Source organism: Chinchilla lanigera, unplaced genomic scaffold (assembly GCF_000276665.1).
Source record: "Chinchilla lanigera isolate Chin_1 unplaced genomic scaffold, ChiLan1.0 scaffold00044, whole genome shotgun sequence".
NCBI lineage: Eukaryota > Metazoa > Chordata > Mammalia > Rodentia > Chinchillidae > Chinchilla > Chinchilla lanigera.
The window spans coordinates 5,531,379-5,549,927 of record NW_004955445.1 but is presented as its reverse complement, the minus strand read 5'-3'; positions in this window follow the sequence as shown (position 1 = coordinate 5,549,927).

Genomic DNA, 18,549 nt, shown 5'->3' with positions numbered 1-18,549 from the left:
CAGACGGTGGCCCCAGGCAATGCCCAGACTTTTGGGTGTCACTGTGCTGAGCGGAGAAGTTGTATCCACAGCCATTTCTCAGTGTTGGGAACTGAGAAGGACATGCAAGCCCCCCCACAAAGCGAGAATCACAGCATGAAAATGTGAAATGTCCTTTCCCTGATCACAGAGTGCCCACTGTATTACCAGCGTAAAGGCACACAGACACTGATCTCAGGTAGCGGCGTTTAGTCAGAAGTCTGCTACCTTGATGATCAGCAGGGTGATTGGACTGAGGTCTACCAGAGTGTAAATGAAATTTAGACAACAACAAATGAATGTTCGGACCCTCATGGGTATTTTTGGCAAACACTGGGTCAGTTCGACATTTGAGAACTGACCAACTGTCTTTGCAAAGTGATGTTCTGAATCATGAAGATTATATTTCTTCCTAGGAGAGCGGCCAGGACATCTTTGAGATTTGATTATCCATTCATTTAACAAAAATACTTTGGAGTTAGCTGCTTACCCTTGTAAATTGAGCTTCTAAGAAGGCTGAGGCAGGAGGTTTACAAGTTCAAGCCCAGCCTGGACAACTTAGCAAGACTCTGCCTCAAAATTTTTTAAAAAATAAAAATGTTTTAAGGTTTTGGATGTAGCTCAATATTCCCTGGTCTTAATCTCCAGTAGTGCAAAAGGAAGGGAGGGAGGGAAGGAGGGAGGGAGGAATGAACAAAAGAAAGGAAAAGAGAAGAAAGGAATAGAGAAGAAAAGAAAGGAAAAGAAAAGAAAGAAAAAGGAGAGATAAAAGAAATACATAACACCTGCTATGTGCAGACATAGTGCCTGCCCTCATGAAGTATTATATGGTATTTAGGGAAAACAGAGCTTTAAGAATCACTCCATGGTAATTAACTGACTTCCACGATGGAAAGTGAAAAGAGGTAATGGGGTGCAGTTTCTGCAGTCTTCGCTTCGCAGGCGTGGCAGAATGTGTTCTGTGCCATTGATCAGGCCAAAAGGTTGTTGTGTTTGGCCTCCTTGTTTACACGTGTTTTAAAATGAACATTGACTCCTTGCCATTTGTGTTTGTTCCTGAGTGGGGTGAGCAGCTTATTAATGATTGGAATTACTGTTGCTATTATGAATGCACTAATTAAAGGAAAATTCTGTCACACGGCTTTGTGAGGCAAGCACAAGGCTTTACAGTTAGATACATCAGAGCTGAAGGTATGGAGAGAAAAGTATGAAGTCATAAAAAAAACAGAGCTCAGGAGAAGAGAAAGAGTTCTCCAGATGCGTCTCATCCTCCATTGCAGGCCATTTTTCAGAGTGTTTTCCTGAGCAAGGGCACGAAGAAAATCCATTTGCCTTTGGTCAGACATGTTACCTTTCTCTTTCCTTTGAATGAGCACGGAAATAGCCAGCTTCACTCAGTCTTGAGTCCTGAGGATGTGGTGTCTTCTGCTGGTTCCCTCAGATTTGTAATACTTCTGAATAGATGGCCAGATGTCAAGGCTGGGTACCAAGGATGCCAAGATGACAACAGCACTGTCCCTCCCTAAGGAACACAGGATAGAGGGACCAAGGAAGTGACACAAGGGCACAGTCCCAGGGCCTTAGCACCAGTGCTTTGATGGGACAATACAGACACGCACAAGTGGGACACTCTTCTTTGTCACTGGGGTTCATGGAGTTGGATTATTTCTCCATATTGTAAATAAGCATGTATTTAGCATATTCGGTATACTGAACTTTGTCAAGGAGAATGAAACAGAATAATGACAGTGGTTCCCATTTACTGAGAAATTACATGGCCTTTGACTCTGTTCCTTAATTGTCTGTTTTCTTACTGCTCTTTCCTACTTGACCTTGAGTTCCATCAGGACAGACATGGTGAATACCAGGACTCAACTCAGGCGCTGAACCATACAGGGTGGGCATCCCCGTATGTACCCCCTTACTGTCCAGGAATAACTGTTCAGACGGTGGTGATGAAAAGGTGATTGCAATAGAAGCACAGTGGAAATAACATATGTACCCCAAGATGGCATGAGCTCAGAGATTAACCCTGAGCCACTGCCTGCCACAGAGCAATCAGCTATCGCCTAGCTGTTGAGTGCGCCCAGACAAGAGTCTTGCTTGGTTGTCTAAAACTTGAATTCAGACTAAGATCAGCAAGAAGCTTAGGACACACCAAAGAGTTGCCATGCCAGCAGAACAGTATTCTGGATTTCTTTCCCTCCTAAAGTTATTTCTTTGTGCTCATATCACCTTGACAACAAATAAAACTCAAGGTGGATGAAAGTAGAAGTCATTTCTTAGAAGTTAATATTTTTCTTACTTAACCTGAATTACTCAACTTGAACCTTTAAAACTTTTAATGACTCCCAGTTTTTTTTTCCTCCAAGAATATTTCAAAAGAAAAAAACCTTTATATTCTAGGAAAATATCTGTCAAATATGCTCCCTGCACTTGACGGAGCAGTGGGCAGTCTTCAAGCCGATTTCTATGTGATCCCTGCACACTTCTACTGAGGCAATACCCAGAAGCTCACCTTAGGAAGTAGTGCTTCGTAGACATAATGTGACAGTCTATCTTTAACCAGATCTGTAGATTTTTCCCAATGTCAACAACCTGTAACTGGCTTATAGAAATGTTAGATCTTTATTATTAGAAATCAGCTTGTTTCCACATCCATGTTTTTGCCAGTCTTGGGGAACGAATGGTCTTGGTAGCATATCATATCCTATATCATATCATATTACATCATATCAGCAGAACCACTTTCTTGTTCACTTGGTATTTATGAGGTGCCTACTACTGCCAGACTGTGGTAGGTTCCAGAAATTTAGCAATGAACAAAACAGACAATGCCCTATTCTCAAGGATCCGATATTTTAGTGAAAATAGATCATATGCAAATAAAGGTATAATTTTTCAGATACTAATAAGTGCTAAAATGAGGAAAGGGATAAGAAGAAAGGCTATTTTAGAAAAGATGTACAGGGCGAGCTTGTCCGTGGAAAGGACATCTGAGCTGAGACCAGAATGAATCTAAGAGGGAAGCCGTACAGATAACTAGGAAGTTGGCATAAACCAGCTTTGAATACTCGTAGCAGCTAGGTAGTCCTAAGAAGGATAATGTCATGATCAAAGAATCATTGAAAATTGAAATAATTAGAAATTTTGCAGTAGTGACAAAGACCATTCATTATACTCACGGAATCACAAATGGTGAAATCCAAGAATTTGCTAATTTGCTATTTTTTCAAATTATAACTTTAATATGTTATCTTCTAGAAATTACATGAAGGATTACAAAAGGCCTGAGAATGAGGTTTGGCAGTTCTTAATTTTAGAGATTAGTTGCCGATGTTTAAAACTTAGGCAAACTTTCAAATCCAGGGTTCCTGCTTCTCATAAAAATCGGTCAAGGGTGGTCAGCATTCCACGTGGAATCGGCCAGAGCTCAGGTTATCCTTCTCCTCTTTGCACCGGACTCACTGAGGTTTACACAGCCTGCATCACTTCCTGCCTTACCCTACACCCACTGTACTAGTTCAGGTTTTCTCTGTAGTCATTGGTTTTGTTTTGGTTTTTGGTTTTTTTCCGGTACCAGGAATCGAACTCACGACCTTGCGCTTGCCAGGCAAGCGCTGTGCTGCTGAGCTAAATCCCCAGCCCCTCTCTGTAAGCATTGGAATTTGCTTTTTTGTTCATTTGGTTGGTTGTTTTGTTTTGTTTCATTTCATTTCATTTCATTTCATTTTTTGGTGCTGGGAATCAAATTCAGGACCTTGCACTTGCCAGGCAGGTACTGTACTACTGAGCTGTTTCCCTGGCCCCAGGCATTTGAATTTGTAAACACAGCTCTACAGGTTTATATGATTAACACTGACAGTGCATACTGGTGGATTTCCGATCATTCAAACCTTAGTGTACATTTATCACTACGTAAAAAAAGTCCTCTGAATCAAGACCTAGCGTTTTTTTTTTTTTTAATTTCACATGTATAAGTTGTCTACAAGGAGGTAATGCACTAGAAACCAGGCTCAAAGCGAAAAGATATAAGAGCTCAGTGTTTACTGGGGAATAAAATTATCATTATAATAATACACTGCATATTTTAAAACACATTTAATATAGTCAAAACACCTGACAGCTGGTTCACCTAGGAAAGAGGTGGGTTGGTTTTGTTGTGGGCATATACACAAAGAAGTACGGTGAGGGGAGTATATCTGTCCATGGAAACAAGGCAGCCGGTGTCAAAGCTGAGACTAGAGCTGGAGCTGGCTGACTATAATCTCCAAAGTGCTACCCTGTGTCCAGGCTCTGAAAGCCCAGCCCACATCAGGCCATTTGTTTACTATCATCTGTGGCTGCTTTTGTAGTATCATGAAAGTTGAGAGAGTCTGCAGCGGAGACCATGTGGCCTACCAGGCTGAACACATCTACCTGGCCCCTAACAGAAGAGCTGTCCAACCTTTGCCCTGTGTGGCTGAAGCATGTCGAGGTCGGGGTAACGGAATGGGGAAAAGCCACAGCTTCATATCCCCTCAAGAACGTGACATTGAAAGGAAGGTCACCAGTGCCTGGTGAGGAAGTGGCTCAGCCTTAAGAGCACCAGTGAGAATTATTCAGAGCAAAACTGAGGACTCAATCTGAATTCCCAGGTACAGGTCACAGAATCTACACCAGCTAACCATAAAAAAGTTCATTAAGTGTTATTGTATGGGATCATATAATAACCACTCAGTGCTGTTATGAGTGAAATCGAAGGCTACACCTGCTGGAGTTGTACCTAGATTGAAGCCGGAACTGTAGCAGTAGAGCTCCTGCCCCGTCTGCGATGGACATGCCATTTTCCCATGAGAACCTGTGAAGGGCAGGGGGCTCTCACGCACGTCCCACGTCTCTATCCTTAGAGCACACCCTTCTGAGTCAAAGTCCTGTGAAAACACCCACCCAGGGTCTCTCACTTCTGCCTTGAGATGTCTCCCTCCTTCTGATTAAGCTTTGGGGCTGCCGAAACTGCACAGACTGTGAATTTCTGAGGATAAAACAATACAGATGATGGACAGATGGTCAGGGTAATGTTGTTTTAAGAAAAAAGAGCAGATTGGGAATTTCCCCAGGGTGAGAATTGTCTGTGGGAAAGGACATCTTTGGCCACTGGTCCGAGTGGCCTGTGGTGGGAGATGCCTTTCGTATTCGTATTCGTAGTAATGGCTAAGGACGGTGGCTCTGGTGCATTTGTCTAGGAGGAGCGCGTGATCATGGTCCCCATGCTAGGGGGAGAAACTGAAATAGTGGGCCGCCAAGCCTAACACACACAGGTGGTGAAGACAGTGACTCTGGAGTGACCTCGCGTTAAACCTCTTCACCAGCGTGAAGGATTTTGAGGGTCAGTCAAGAACATGTCTGCATGCAGCAGCCACGCAATCACAGTAGTCACTTCCGCTCTCCAGAGCAGTTTCCGGAGTCCATCTGGGGTCGCCCTGAGCAGTGAACTCACAGGGGCCTCCTTCTGAGTGTAACGTACTTTCGCACGCAGCGTGCGTACTCACGGCAATGATGCCGCCCAGCACAGTGGCTGGCTAGGTGTGGAAAGTTTGCCCCGTGCTCATCTTCACAGTCCTAGCTCATCAGTCCCCTTAACAGACCTACTGTGGTCATTATCAGAGTCAGACTGCATCTCAGAGAGCTGCTGTAACTTGGCGGAGATCACACAGCCAATAGGTGGCAGAACTGGGATAAAAATCACATATATCTGCCATAACAACCTTCCTCTGTGCTCCCTTGGGAACATGGAGCAATCAGGGGCATCTCTGGTTCGTGACTCATTCTCATCCTTGGTCTATTCATGGTGAATCCTTGGACTAGGTAGCTGGGTGGTTTATTGGTATAAATACCTATTGAAAACAAGGCAGAGTCCTGAGACCCACATCCACCTAGCACAAAGCTCATGCTCTGAAGCACAGAGTGTGCAATAGGACCATCCCTCATTTCGGCACCACTTCTCTGCTTTTCACTGAGTTCACTGAGAATTTGACGGTAAACTTTGGACTCCTGCACCTTGCAGGTAGCAAGAGGCTGATCACACTCTCGGATGTTGACCACAATGAATGAGCTTTATTGAGGAACGCAAGGGGCCAGACAGCCTGGTTTGGGGTGCTACCCTGCAAGCCACCAGGCATGTGTCTTGCGGTGTGCTCAGACATTTTTAACAATGAGCCATGCGAGAAAAACCAAGGCCTGATTTGTAGCGTTTGCCCATATCTGCAGTGTAAATATGCCCACTGTGGAAGGAAGGCACGGTGCTGGTTCTCATAAGCTCTTGTGAGCTAGGGTAGCGGGCTCCTGTACCCCACCTTACACAGCAGTTGCTTCAGTTGTGCCCTCCAGAGACCTAGCTGAAGGCAGGCAACTGCTGCAAAGTTTGTCAGAGTTACTGACAACACGTGGGGAAGTGGTTAGCGCCATGCCTGGCACTGTAGTAGCCGTTCCCCGAATGTCATTCTTAGCTGGATTCCATTAGGATTCTAACGTCTTCTGACTCAATTTCCTTATCTTAAAAGTCATAATAAGATACTTTTCCCACCTCTTGCTCGGGATAATTGGAATGATCAAGTGAGATAATCTACATCAATTGCTTTGGAAAGTTACAGGCTTTTTTTTTTTTAATATTAAAGTCAAACCAAAACTCAGAATAAATTTCAGCTAGGAAAAAATTACACAACTGAGTCATAATTTCTAGATAGAAGAGCTAGAAATTATGACTCAATTGTGTAATTTCTAGCTCTTCTATCATTTTTCCTGAGCTTTTGGACTCTTCTAACTTCCTGTTATTAACTCCCCATTAAAAGTCATTTAATTGCCAGAAAACTCCACAGCTCATTAAAAAAAAATTCAGCCCATCAAGAGATTCAGAGAGTATTTTTGGTTTAAGTCTTTTTGATCTTTTACTCCTCAGTCCCCTAATCCTTTTTGTGAGGAATCCTCAATAATCCCTGTGTTTAGTTCTTATGTCTCAACCTCCCCTTTGAAAAGCAGGATTTCCACCACCTCTCAAAGGTGAAGACAGTAAAAAAAAACCTTCCAACCACACTCCTTGGGCTGCAAAAAGACACCAGCCACTTCCTGTGCTGGAGTCTCAGTGGTGTATTCTCTTAGATTTGCCAGATTCTCTGCTCAGCCCTCCCTGTGATCTCAGGAGAATGTAGTGTTTAAGAACATCGTCTTGGTATTTTCCATTTATTACATCTCTACGAAATTACTGGAGCTTGGTTTTGTCCCCATCCCTTCCATTTACAACTAAAAATGCTTGACTAATGCTTCAACAACCCGAATTCATGGATTGACACTAACTGGTCACAATCCTCATTTCCATTCACAGGCACAACTAGGCCCCTGGGTTGCAGGAGAGGGCCACTGTGACAAACATGTGTAGTCCAGAATCCTTGGGTTCAAATTCTGACCTTGCAGCTTGATAGATGTATGTTCCAGGCCAGTTACTTGCTAGACTGTGTGTCAGTTTTTTGTATAAGAAGCAGGGATAATAAGACTTACCATAAGAGGTACATGAGAAAGTTCAACATATATAATATATATTTTAAACCTTTCATGCAATTTTATAGATGATACATAAGAAAGATGTACTGCCTATTATCAACTTCACACCCAAAAAGCAGTATTTCCCTAGTTCCATTCACATGATCCTCATACCTTTGGCCATATCTACATACCTCTTTTAGTATTATATGCTTATCATAAGTGCTTTTAGTCTAACTGGAAACAGTATTGCTTAACAAAAAAAAGGAGCTAATGGCCCAAAATAGAGACAACAAAACAATGCTTCTGTAGTCAGATCTTGATGTCTTTGTACATCTTGGAGTTGAAATCTGCTTTGTTTTTTACTACAACAGAAGGTTAGGAAGTGTTACTTTGGTGTTAAAACTTTAAACTTGGATTTGAACTGACTTTCTTCTTAGAGAGTTAGAAGAAAACTTAAAACAGCAACCTTTCACTGCGTAGTTGTGGGGTTTTTTTAATTATTACTATTGCTGGGCTTATGTACTTCTGCAAGGTTCTTGTTTATATCCAGTAACGTGTCTCCATGCTTTAGCTAAGGTAGAGAAGAAGGATGCATTACCAAGCAGGACTGTGACAACTGGAAAAAAACTGAGTAGCTTGACACATATTACTCTTGAGGACTGTTCCCCTTCTCAGCCTTGGTTCTTGTTATCTAGCTGTTCCACCTCCAATTTTTCTTTTCTTTTTTTCTTTTTTTTTGTTTTTTTTCTGGTACCGGGAATCGAACTCATGACCTCGCGCTTGCCAGGCAGGGGCTGTGCCGCTGAGCTAAATCCCCAGCCCCCATCTCCAATTCTTCTAAATGGTATGCTTTCTTCATAAATTTTTAAGATCTAGGTCTGGGATTTTGTCTCCTCTGAAGTCCAAAACATGAATTCTCATTGGGGAATTTGCAATTTGCTCTAGGCTTCGCAAGGTTGAGCTGCCCACTTCCTGATTCAAGGAGAAGATCAGATGTCAGTATGTATTACAATGGTGTGAGTTTAGTTGCTGTAAGCTTTTACTTTTAAAAGATGGCAATCTACGGTATAGCGTGGTCCCCCTCCAAGCAGCATTCCTGCAGCCCCAACATTTCAGAGGTTAGCCCCTTCAAATAGAAGTGCAGCTTCCCATCTCCCACCTCAGTCTGTTCCCCACGATGAGTGAAAAGTGTTGTTGGGACAGCTGCTCCAGCTGTGCTAACACTTCCAGGGACATCTTGTCTCCAGCCTTTCCCCTCCTGTGCCCTTTGTGTTTCTCTGAAAGTACAGGCTTGAAATATCCTTGTCCTTTATCATAACTCAAGTTTGTTCTGTTCTTTCTTGGTCTGAGGTCAAAGCCATCTTCCTAGAAGCTCCTTTACATCTTAGCTCCAAGGTTAAGGTTAGAGTGATACAAACCAAGAAATACGGCTCTTATCTTTCCCCAGTTCCAGATGATTGAAAGTTTTGCATAGTCACTCAAGTTTCTTATGCAAGCTTTGGCTATTTTTCCCAAGCAAAGACACTGAGACGAAACCAAGTTTGGAGATTTCTACAGGTCCAGGGAACCCACTACAAAATGCACATCAGTTTTTATATAGATAAGAACAGTGAAGTATACGAGGGAAATACTTCTCCCACAGCAAACCCAGGCCTTTGATTCCTAATCCATTTCCCTCCAACAACTCTGAGATACAGAAATGTTTATGATATTAACATTCAACCATAACCCCTGTTGATCTGGCTACACTGGCAAGTTATATCATCCTAAGTAAGGAGTTATAGTCTTCTTCTAATCTTTTCCAACTATAAAAGACTTCAGCACACCCTGAGAAATAGCAATGGGAACAATGTCAGGAAATAAGTTCACTACTAATGACAAAGCTTGAGAAACTTTAAGGGAAATGAATTCAGTGGGAGAAGCCATACAGTCTTGATATGATTCTTAATCGATTACCCACTGTATTATCTTGGGTAAGTCATTACTGAGAGGAAGCCTAGCAGTTAATAGCAGGAACTCTGGAGTCCCATACATTGGTGTGAATCTAGGCTCCATCGTTTATTAACTGCCTGACCTTGAGCAAGATGTAACTTGTCTAAGTCCCAGTGTGCTAATATCTACTTCCTAAGGCTATTGTGGGGATAAAATGCTATGACTGGACCCATGCCTGACACACTGAAACACTAAATTAAATGTTGTCTGTAATTATCATGTGTCCTCAACCCTGAATGGTTGATGGCGGAATTTACTGGTCTGTTATGTATACCAGAGAACTGGCTATGAAATTATACCTAATGCTGAGCTACATTTTGATGGGACCTGGGTTCTGTGTCTCCAGCTCCTTCCCATCCCTCACCTATCATGGGTGACACTCTTCCTTTGGGGATGTCATCGTTGACCCCAAATCTGTAACTTCCCTCTTTTTTTCCTTTGAAGAGCCTTCATATGTTCAATTAGGCAAATACTGTTTTGAGAATTCACCATGTGCCAGCCATTCTCCTATGCTGGTAACATCAACAGTAACCAGGAGAAGCCCTTGAGATACCTACATTCTAGAGGGAAAGAGTAGACAAGGAAAAAGGAGAAGAAACGTACAAGACCACACATAGAGTGGTACTGTGAAGAGGTCAGGTATGGTGCTAGTACAGAGCAGTAAAGGATCTTGGGCAAGAGTTAGATTCCTGCACTAGTTTGATAGAGTGTCATTAGGAAAGCCCGCTCACAAGAGGTGACCCCTTCGGGTGAGACAGAAACAATCAGAGAGAACTGGTGTTAGAAAGAGGGCTCCAGCCAAAGGCAAAAGTAAGTCTCTCACCCAACAGCCAGCCTGGCTTATTTGCAAGGCAGAAAGTGGGTAGGGTATTGTGAAGCAGGAGTACTGTCAAAAGTACTGTCATGGCTGTCAAACAGAAAGCACTGGGAATCCCAGGAGAAGGTGCAAGCGCCGAGTGGGGCACCTCACCTACCCTTCGAAAGAGTACATCAGGGTGCCACAGAGAGGGGAACCATAGCAGAGGGCAGCTGGAATCCAGTCCCCGGCCACACACACAATAAATTGTATATGTTAGCTCTACAAAAAGGGCTGGTCAAATAACCACCCCAAACTTCTTTCATCTCAATTTAGAGATTGCTCTGATACGGTGGGAGTACCTCTGTCAAGGTGTGAGCCTGTATGTCCCCAAAAGGGCTTAGAGGAGGCATTTATTATTATTAATTTTTGTTTGCTTGGCCTGTAGATAGGACTCTCATTCTCCCAACACCTGCAAATTGCACAACCCACAAGTCTGTGGTTACTGAATCCCAAGGCAGGAAAAGGTTGGAGCCTGGGAATCATCTTATTCCTGGGCAAATCCCCAACTTAGGAGATGATGGATGGCCAACTGGACCCCATCTGTTCCATAAAAGAGATAAGCTACACCCTGTTTTATGGCAGGACTGGAATGTTTGGACACACAAGTCATGCTAACAAGGTCAAGTAAGAATTGAAACAGCTAATTGGATAATTAATCAGATAATCGGAATCCACTGCCCCAAAGATTCCCACGAAAGAGTATGAACTGCCATTTTTCCTTTAAATTATAATGACTGATTACCTGATCGCTTCATTGTCACATCTGATTCCCTTAAAAATTTTTCCCTTTAGTCTGCCTATTTAAGGATATCTTCTTATTTTTTAGCTCAAGCATAACTGCTCTTTCTACTTATTTTGTAATGTTGCTGTTTGGGGCTGGCTTTTGTGTTTGTTTGTAATTCTAAATCTAACCAATTATTCTCCACCCCAATTTTGCTTTCTTGATTCTCCCAATTGCTAAATAATTAGTCAATATTGTTTCACCATATGATGTACGGAGTCCAGCAGAGAAATGGCCGTTGGCCTTTGATCCAACACAGCAAGCCAGCTCTCAATACTAAAATCTGAATTTTGGCCACATGTCCCTACTTGCTGGTGAACATCGAAGAATTTAATTAGCTGACTACAGTTTGGAAATTCTTACTCGGACAATTCATTTTTGCACCATATTTCCCAAGTTCCAGGGGACATGCACTTCTAAACATTATCCAGAGCCCATCAAAGGATGACATATTGCCTGATGTGATAGCACATTTTTATTCTTTAAAACCCAATCTTAAAAAGTAAAATAAAATAAAAAGCCCAAGCATATTTCCCACTCCCAGGGCTTATCTGCTTTACTTCCCTCGTGCTGTTAAGCTAATTCCCTGCCAGGAAAGTATTGCTGTAACTAAGCCATCACACAAAGGCATGCCAAAGACACTTGCGAACAAAGTGTTTATTTCACTCAACAACAGAGCCAGCAATTTTCAGATTTTCTTAAGCACAGCCCCCAATGAACCCTCACTACCTGTTTTAGTAACTTCCCACAGGCATTCGCATTGCAGTAGAGGCAGTGGCATCGGTTCACAGTGATTTTAGGGAGGGGTTGGGGAAATCACAGCAAATGTCAAACCTCAGGATACGTACCCGAGGCCTTCACGACAGGCCAATTCAGGATCTGCAGAATGGCTAAGCACTACATCTCAATGCAAGCCTTTTAAGGTCACAAGTATCATAAAATCACTCAGGATATCTTGCTCTGTTCGAGTTCCTTCACATTTCCCATCCGAATGGCAGCTGCTCAAACTTCTTGAGGAAGGCAGCTTCCAGCGTTCTCCTGGAAAAGATTCTCCTGACAAAGGAGCTGAAGTTGTTCAGGTTTTCTTTCCTTTCTTCTGCTCTCTTCTTGTTTAATTTGAAACTTAATATTAACAAGCTCAAGTACATAAGATACGACAGTTATTCCTCCCGCCCTGCCACCTTTTTCTCTTAAGGCAAATGGCATCCACCTGTGTCAGTGTGATTTTCTTGAGAGAGTAAACACGGCCTGCGTGGGTCAGCTCTGCACACCAGCGAGTGTCCTGCACCCGCCTGGCGCTCTGATGTCAGGTCCGCTTCTGGGAGGCAAACCGCTGATATTACAGGGCTTTCTTTGCCTAACTCTCCTTGGGGCTTTGAGAGCAAGTAGGAAGGCTAAAGGGGGTCAGGATGAGTCCCTCATTGCCTTTTTTGTCCCAGGGGAGGCAGCAGTGTATTTATGTTTGTGGATTAAGTTACTGCAAGGCCAGAAGAACTGTAGACAATGATTTCCAAAAGATAAGAAAGAACTACAAGGAACACGGTGATACCAAAGAAAGAAGGGGCACTCACTGTGAAATCAACAAGCTGGAAGTTCAAATTTTGTCTTTCTCAGGGATCGTGTGGCCTTGGGCAAGCCACTTGCCTTCTCTGGGTCTTATTTTCCTCAAATATGAAATGAAGACTTAAAAAACTACAGACCCTGCTTATTTGCCAGGGAAATTAAAAATTTGCTAGCGGGGGCATATAGCTCAGGGGCTCAGCGCCTGCCTAGAAAGCCCAAAATCCTGAGTTCGATTCCTAGTACCAAACAAACAAATTTGCTAATGGTGTTCTCAGGATGTGGTAGAATCTCAGAATGTGTTCATCTCTGCCCGTCCCTCAAGTCAAACTGAGCCTTGAGTATTTATACGTGGCGAGCACCTCACCCCAGCGCCACAGAAGCAAGGCGGTAACGGGAAAAGCTATGCCACGTAAGGAACAGCAGACGAACGTTTGCAAAAAGCGACATTTCAGTTCACTTGGAGCCCCGCTTCTCCTTTTGTTACCTAGTTGCTTGGCAGCTTTAACCCAGTCATCCCTAAAAGCACAGTGCCACCTCGGATCCCCAACTTGCAGGTTTTTAAAAAGGGAACCTTCTATTAGGAGAAAATTCACCTTCGTGGCAGTGCCATTTGAGGGAAGAAAAGTATATATTTTAAAAGGTTTCCCAGCCAAGACGAATGCATCTCCCACTTAGCACTCGGAGACGAGAATATCATAATATTTAAATCCGTTTTGAGAGCTCTCCTGGAACGGAAAAAGGAGGGAAGATTCACTCGTTGAGTACCCAGGGAGGCCACAGGAAGTTCGGTTACCATAGAGACTTAGTTCTGGGGAGCAGCACTCTGGTGCTGGTTAATTCCTTCCTCTTCACAGTTTACGTGTGCTGGCTCGTTCCCGTGGTGGCCCAGCTTTCCCACGCACTGCCATTCCGCAGAGGGTGAGCCAGGCATGGCAGCACCAGGTGTCAGTCACTGCACTTTGTGACGTGACAGAGGGTCAGAGGTCAGCAGTCAGCAAAGGGGAGAACTCTACAGGAAATTCCTGGGGGGGGCAAGGAGAACCCTGAAACAAATTTTTACAATAATCTGGAGATAGTTTTAAGAGCCATCTCTTTTTTTTGTTGTTTTGGTTTTTTTTTTTTTTGGTTTTTTTGGGTTTTTTTCCGGTACCAGGAATCGAACTCACGACCTTGTGCTTGCCAGGCAGGCACTGTGCCACTGAGCTAAATCCCCAGCCCCTGAGACCCATCTTGATCTTCCAAATCCTAGCTTTGGAGACCCATGTTAATGACTAATTTTTTCTTTGATGAATAAAAGAAAATGAGAAAGAATGCCTTCTATGTCATCCCCTCACCCTGTAGCAAACATGATCTTTAAAAATAAGTGTTCTGTGGCCTCAGCTTCGAAGTCATTGTCTTTCCAGTGTGTGGGTGCTGGGTGGCAAAGTGGTGGCCAGCCGTGGGTCTTGATCACTTTTCACACTGCTGGGGTTAGGTCACAGGACACTGCCGGTCTCGCTAGCAATAACCCCAGAGTCAGTTCCATATTCCCAGAAACATAAGATTACCCTGCCATGCCTGGTGATCCAGTTTTGAAACACCAATACTAATGGAACATAATGAGATGTTTTCTCTTCACATTCTTGCCCCTTGAATTTTTCTAGATAACGTTTGTGAATTGCACGCAAAAACTCAAAAACTTCCCATCTGCACGGTAAGTGGGTTAATACGTGAGAGCCACCTTCCTTTCGTCTCAGTGAGCCTTGGACTGAGAAAGTCAAGCTTAAGGATGGGTGTCCATGGATGTCAACTGATAAACACTCATTTCCATAAAATTTAAATGAACCCAGTAAAATCTACCTCTTGCTGTGCAGGGGCCCCACCTCATTACTCAAAATAGCAGGAGCCTAATCACCGGGAGCCACACCCCCACCAAAGGCGCTGAGGTCATAGCTGATTTCCACGGACCTGTGAGACTAAGTAGCAGAACTTCTCGCTGTTCTTTCTCCTTGAGGTTCTGTCCCCTGACAGCCACAGGTACCTTACAAAACAATAATTTTCAGGTGCAGGCCTGCTGTGCAGGAAGCCAAAAAACAGCAAACATTTCGTTCTGTCTCTTTTCCAGTACATACAGGCAACAGCTCAAGTATTTAAATACTTAAAAACCACATGTGCCGTTTAAGAAAATCTCAGAACTTTAAACACCCACGGGAGACGGAGGGATTCAAGGCCCCGGTCAAGATCTGCTTCCTTGTTGCATTTTAAATGGTCTTTTAGCAATAATGACAGTCTGTTTTGTGGAGGCTTAATTGCTTCATCTGAGAAGCGGTCTTTCAGTTAGACAAATATTTCTTTTTAGAACCCATTTCACAATTTTAAAAAGGCTTCCTTCGATTTTAGGCAACATGGGAAACGGTTCCATGTTTTCACCTCCAAAAGCGACACTGGAAGGTGATTTAAACAGATAGCGAGATAAACTCTATATTCTGTGAAGACGGGGTCGTATTTCAGACAGCGATTACATGAAGTTTTCAAGTGAGTAAAGCACTTTCAGGTGAGATGTACTAAAACTCCCACCCCGTCTGGAAATCCAATGGCCTCTCAAAGTTTCCTTCTGTTTCCCTAAGACTGTTTTCTCTTCACTTTGGCTGTGACGGAGAGACCGGAGAGAGTGAGGAGTCAGCACAGAGAGGGTAGCGCCAGGCTGGTAGAATTGACTACACCACACCCGGACAAGATAAACGACTCCTCCCTTCCTCTGTCTCCCCATCTGTGAAGGAGAGATAAAAGAGTTGTTGAAAAGATCAAATAAATTACACTTTTAAATACTCCAAACAAGCAAGACTTGTCACATGGCAAGTACTGGATACACATTTACTGTTTGGGGTTTTTTTGTTTTGTTTTTTGTTTTTGCTTCTGCAGAATTCCTTTTCTTGCTTTTTTTCCTCGTAGCAACTCTTTCATCGCTTTCCTACAGTTGACCCAAAGTGGGCACAGCCCCCTCTCTATTATTAATCCTCACACATAATTCCACAGAATTTTATAGTAGACATTTGTACAAGAATAGAGGGGCTGGGGATATAGCTCAGTGGCACAAGTGACTGCCTGGCAAGCACAAGGTCCTGAGTTCCATTCCCAGTACCAAAAACAAAGAAAAAGAAGGAAGATGTAGCCAGGCACGGTGGCACACGCCTGTAACCCCAGCACTCAGGAGGCTGAGGCAGGAGGATCGTGGCGAGTTCGAGACCAGCCTGGGCTACAAAGTGAGCTCAAGGCCAGCCTGAACTGCATGGTGAGACTCTGCCTCAAAAAGACAAACAAAAAAGAATGGAGGGAATTAGAGTAAATAATTGAATATTTCTTTTTAGGGTTCCCTATACTTAGCATACGTAGTGCCACGCCATACATTAACCTACTCATAGCATTTGTATCATAATATGTGAAATTCAAAAGCTCCTCCTGTTTCCTGCCTGGCCTGACAGATTGCTTGCTTCCCTTCCTCATCGTTTCACTGCCCTTTGGAATAGGAAAAGAAAAAAAAAATGGAAGCATTTCTCTCTTAATTAACAGACCTGTAAATTTTTAGCCTCAAGCCTAAACTTAACCCTTAACTTATTTTGCAACATTGCAGAGACTTTTAGTGAACTTTTTAAAATGCTCATAACAGTTCCTGGAGCTTATTCTCTTCTTTCCACCAATCGGGGTAAGAAAAGCAAGTGAGTGAAGTCCTGTGAATTAAGGATACCCCAGAAAAGGGCCCCTGTGCTCCGGTTTTAGACAACCAGGTTTTTTCATCATTCTTGCCTTCTTTCCTAGCACCATGGTCACTCAGCTGCTTGCGCAGAGCAGTAAGAGGACCAGGATCCTGCGCTATCCCAGCCAGACGAGGATGACCAGACCCCTGAGACACGTTCCTCACCCACATGGCAGGCCATACTGAGTTCTCTTTTTTTCTGCTTCCTGTGTTTTGCCCTGGCTTGAAGTTGGCCACAAGGCTTGCCTGAAAGTCTCTCTACAGCAGGCTTATTTTCGGGCTCCGTATTAGCATCACACATATAAAATGCATTTGGCTGCAAGTAACAGAGAACCCAGCCTTTATGGGTCTGAAACAAGAAGAGCAGATTTTTCTCACATCTAACAAGAGCAGCTGCTCTGGACATTCTGATGCTCCACCCCCCTTAGGTCTGCGGTTCCCTTGGGCACACCCCTCGGGCAAGCACAAGCTTACAGCACAGTCCTTTTTCCCTGAGCCTCACAACTGTGTGCAGGACAGGAAGATGGGAGGAGCCCCACAAGCTTCAGCTTGCTCTTCTTGCCAGATAAGCAGTGTCTTCGGCTCCACTCCTGGCAGAATTCCACTCGCATCTCCTTCACCACCTCTGTGTACTTGGCCATCCCTAGATGGAGGGGAGGCTGAGCAGGTGAAAAATGAGTGTTCTGTTTTTCCAACCTCTTGTACAGAGAAAGCAAGAGCGCAGGGAACGGGAGCAGTGGGACGGCCGTGGATCTGGAATAAGACACCAAAGGATCAGCCGTGCCAGAGAAAGGAGGGGCTGAGATTTACAGATTTGGAGCGGTTGGATTTCTGCTGCTGGATCTCTCTGCACATCAGCTACACAGTGCCAAGAGTCTGCATGAAAGCTAGGGGAGAAAAAAAATCAGTTAAATATTTAGATGATTTGCCGACACAGAGAACTTGCCGTTGGCAGCAAAGATTTATTAAGCAGGCTATGAAACAAGATGTCATTAAACAGTTTGAAAGCATGCCCTCGTAATTAAGAAAGCAAAAAGTTTCTAATTTAGGTAATGAAATCTGCAGCTCAGATGAGCATTAATTTTATTAATATTTATTGTGTGCCTACTGTATGCTAGGTGCTTCACGGACTAGCCCCTTGAAACAATAAAAATGTCTCCCTGGCACCAAGCTGGTACAACACAGGGAATGACAGCTGTCATGTATTGGATGCTGACACTACAGAGCAGTGTGCTAAGCATTTTGTTTAACCGCACAACAATCCACAGAAGCAAGTGCAATTGTCCTCAGTGTACGCATGCAGCGAACAACCATCTCAGGACCCAGGGCTTTCTCAGGACACAGAACTTTGAATGTTACAGCAGAGAAGTCGCAACAAAAGGGAGGCTGAGTGTTGTTGCATGACCTGTCCACGATAGCACAACTAGTGCATGGAGTCCCGGGGTTCAGTCCAAGACTGCCTGTTGCTATACCCCTGCCCCTCGCAGGCTGTAGCCTGGTACCTAACCCTCCCCTGGAACTCAAAACTCATCTCCTCTCCCCTTCATCTCCCATCCCTCCCCTGCTTCTTCTTTTAGAGGGCTGGCCAGCTTGTGTGTGTGTGTGTGTGTGTGTGTGTGTGTGTGTGTGTGTGTGTGTTTCCAGCACATAATAGTTACATTCCTTTTGGGGAACTGCTACATTCCAGCTCCCTCTTTGAGCAACAGAACCTTCAAGAAAAGGCTGGGTGCCCAGGGGCTGGATTTGGGTATCCTTCTAGGGGCCACAAGGCTTGACCCTCTCATCTCACAAACAGCGCTGCGTGCTCCTGGGGTCCTTCTCCAGGCCACTGGTGTTTAATGGCCTGCAGATTTTCTCAGCCCTGGTTGCATATTACTGTCACCTGGGGAACTTCTGCAGCTTTCTGAAGCCAGGACCAATTCATGCAGAGTCTCTAAGAGTGGAGCTGGATGTGGAAATTTTTTACTTTTTCAAAACTCGAGTAGAATACACTAATATTCTGCGTGAGGTTTAACATGTCTTACATATGTTTCCACCCTTGTGGCCACCCCCTCTCATCAAAGCATAGACTCCAGCTCCTGAGAG